This window comes from Musca autumnalis, unplaced genomic scaffold (assembly GCF_047663935.1).
Source record: "Musca autumnalis isolate F117 unplaced genomic scaffold, ASM4766393v1 scaffold_3, whole genome shotgun sequence".
NCBI classification, from domain to species: domain Eukaryota; kingdom Metazoa; phylum Arthropoda; class Insecta; order Diptera; family Muscidae; genus Musca; species Musca autumnalis.
In genome coordinates this window covers 216578737-216582084 of record NW_027411866.1, presented here as the reverse complement: position 1 = coordinate 216582084, position 3348 = coordinate 216578737, and the positions used below count along the sequence as shown (strand labels likewise).

General features: G+C 42.3%; 1 long non-coding RNA gene across 1 annotated transcript; it reads right to left on the bottom strand.

Moving 5' to 3' along the window:
- Positions 1-1288: 1288 nt before the first annotated feature.
- On the bottom strand, positions 1289-2971 carry LOC141397111 (uncharacterized). Its single transcript, XR_012411306.1, has 2 exons — positions 2940-2971; positions 1289-2870 (listed from the first exon to the last, which is right to left on the bottom strand). It is a non-coding gene; the product is annotated as an uncharacterized lncRNA (long non-coding RNA).
- Between the last annotated feature and the right edge of the window lie 377 nt (positions 2972-3348).

Below are 3348 nucleotides of genomic sequence, written 5' to 3'. Positions count from 1 at the left end.
AGTCGTTCGCACAATATCCCTGACACTATATCGTAGGCGATAGGGAGAAGACTTATGCCCCTATAGTTGGAGCATAAAGTCTTATCTCCCTTCTTGTGGACGGGGACTGGATGCTCAGGTTCCAATCGTCGGGTACGCGTTCTTCCTGCCAGATGGAGCTAACTAGCTGATGCATACACCTTATCAGCATGTCGCCTCCGGTTTTAAACAGCTCGGCTGGTAGGCCATCAGCTCCTGCTGCCTTATTATTCTTCAGCCGGTTTATTGCTGTCTTTACCTCATCTTGGCCGGGTGGTATACATTCAATACCATCTTCTGGGATTGAATCTGTGGTATCTTCGTCGACTTCGCTACTATTGGATACCAACAGTTTAGAAAAATGCTCTTTCCATTCCTTAGCACAATATCTGTATCAGTTACCAGATTACCTTGCTGGTCTCTACAGGAGGATGTGCCAGTTCTAAAGCCATCAGTTTGATGTTTCACTTTTTGGTAGAATTTTCGCACTTCATTCTGTCTCCTGTACATCTCGATTTGTTCACACTCCCGCTTTTCCATCTCTCTCTTTTTCCTGCGGAAAAGACGTTTATCCTCTCTCCTTTTCTCCCGATACCTCTCTCGTGCGCTACGCGTTGCTACGGATTGTAAAGTAGCCCTATATGCCGCATTTTTCTCTTCGGTAGCAGCACGACACTCCTGGTCATACCATGAATTCCTTTGTGGAGGTCTCTGGTATCCAAGTATGGATTTTGCGGCTGTTTGCATGGAATGGGCAATATTTTGCCATTGTGCTGATATGCTATCGGGACGAGGAGTGCTTTCATTAAGCAGTTGGGCCAGTTGAGTGGAATATGCTGTGGCTATCTGTTGTGATTGCAGCTTTCCGATGTCCAACTTCCGTGTTGTGTCTGTTCGCACTTTGTTTGCTACGTTTAATTTGGTACGTACCTTTGCTGCAACAAGGTAGTGGTCCGAGTCTATGTTTGCACCTCGGAACGATGGTACATCCAACACGCTTGATACAGTCTTCCATCTATCACAACGTGATCAATTTGATTTCTTGTTCTTTGATCTGGCGATAGCCAGGTGCCCTTGTGAATATCGAGATGCTTAAATCTGGTACTGCTAACTACCATGTTTTTTGCAGCTGCAAATCTATCAGCCTCATACCATTGTCAGATGTTTCACTGTGGATACTGAATTTCCCGACTGTTGGGCCAAAGATATTCTCCTTTCCAATTTTGGCATTAAAATCGCCTAGTATAATTTTATATTTTATTTTGAGGCATTTTCTTTTTCAGCTTTGCTTTAAAGTAAATCCAGACTCTGCCACTCTTCAGGTGTTCGTGTTAGAGGTTCATGGCTGTTTAAACTGTCCGAAATGGACCTCCACACTTCATCCGCTGTGGCTTTGGTTTCACCAAAACTCCCGAACTCATCGGGCTAAGTTTAGATTTTCACTCAGTTTATCAATTAATATTTCGAACTGCTGCTTTGTTGTTATTTTCACCATATTGATACACAAAATTAATTAATGATGCAAAGAATCAATAATTGTTAACAAAATGTTTATTTTACTTCTTGTTTCTTCGAAAATGTTCACTGCAACTGAAAATTGGTGGTTGGTGAAAAACAGCCGCTTCGTCAACTGAGATTCGCAACTTCAGTTGAGAGTTGACATACGTGGATCAATTTTGACAACTGGCAACGCCACTCAACGATAATTGTTATCGACGATCGACCCCTTAAATGTCATGGGCAGGGCAACGGTCATATGTTTCTTCTAAGCGCTCGTAAAATATATCTTTGGTCTGTTCGTCCTTGTCTTCAGTGGGAGCATGAGCGCAAATAAAGCTGATGTTGAAGAATTTTGCGTTTAATCGAATTGCAGCGAGTCTTTCATTCACTCGGGTGAAGCTGGAGACCAGATGTTTTAACCTCCGACCAACTACAATCCGCAACCAAACTCATGCTTTGTGTCATGTCAGCTATAATACAGTGCGTCACCTTTAGGTGTTGTTGTAACGCCTTTCCCGTTCCATCGTATTTTCTGTATGGCAGTAATGTCGGCCTTGTAATCTTCAAGTACATCTGCCAATGCGTAAACTGCACCTTCTCTATAAAGAGTGCGAACATTCCAGGTGCATATTTGCAGATCATGGTCCATAAAACGTTTGCGGGGGTCGTAAACTTTTGAGGGATTTGTTTTTCTTTTCTTTCGTTTTTTCATAGTAGGCTGTTTTTTCTAGGGGAGGGTTACTAACCCGACGCCCAAACCCAAGTTTTTAACGTTCTTATCCTCTACCTTTTGTTGCGGGGCCTAGGCACACCAAAGTCCGCCACTGCAAAAAAAAATTTTGCGTGGGGGTACCTTAAGGGGAGACCATTTTTGCCATTTGTGGGAGTCTCTAAACCACACTAAAAACATATAACTCCCAATTTGTTGATGTTGGAGCGTCAGGGGATAAAACTTGAACCACTCGGGAGCACTCCTTTCGGGTAACTACACATCTGCGCGGGTAGTTAGCCATGCTCGTCGGTTGGTGGTGGCCAAGTTGTTAAAGGGGTGGCAGATTATGTTGTTTGTTTTTTTTATTTGTGGCCACATTCATAAGGTGGCAAATATGCTAATCTACATGCCTCATTGGTGTGGAGACATGCAAATATATGTTTTGCTTTGCCACTGATATAAATTGTGTTGTTGCTTCTTGCCTGGGTATGCTAAGCCAGGACTTTGTCAACAGTTCCTCGTGTATTGGAATGCACAAGTTCATTACTCCCTCAGGGCACGAATATGCTTTTCTAATGAATAGTATATTGGTCCACTGAGAGTTTGGGTGGGCTTGTGCAGACCAGTACCAGAGAAATGCCTGAAACGAGAAAAAAGTAAAAATATTCATTAAAAATGTAAAATTAATGTGGAACGATACAATACAAACCAATCTCTCCAGTAAATGTCAGCTGATGAAGTGTCAAGTGGTTGCATTCACTTGTGGATAATAGCCCAAGAGTAATGTGTTGCCAACCCAGTAGTTTAGTGGGGAACAGTATTATCGGCACAGTGGCCTGTTTCTCTTAAATGTTAATGTGGGAACAGAGTCCTCTGTTAAGGTGGGAGAAATCCCGAAGGTTCGCGAAGAGGTTTTTAAGAAAGGGACAAATTAATTAATATTAAAGAAGGATAGACAGATGGTACCCGACAAAATGTCTACCAATGGAAGTTTGCTTCTGCGCCCTACAGAGGTTATAAAAGAGAGTAATGGATAAGAGAAAGATCTAGTTTGTCTTTTGGTGCTGAACCAGAAATCCTCTGAGTGTGTGAAATTAAAGTATTTTGCAATAAAAATT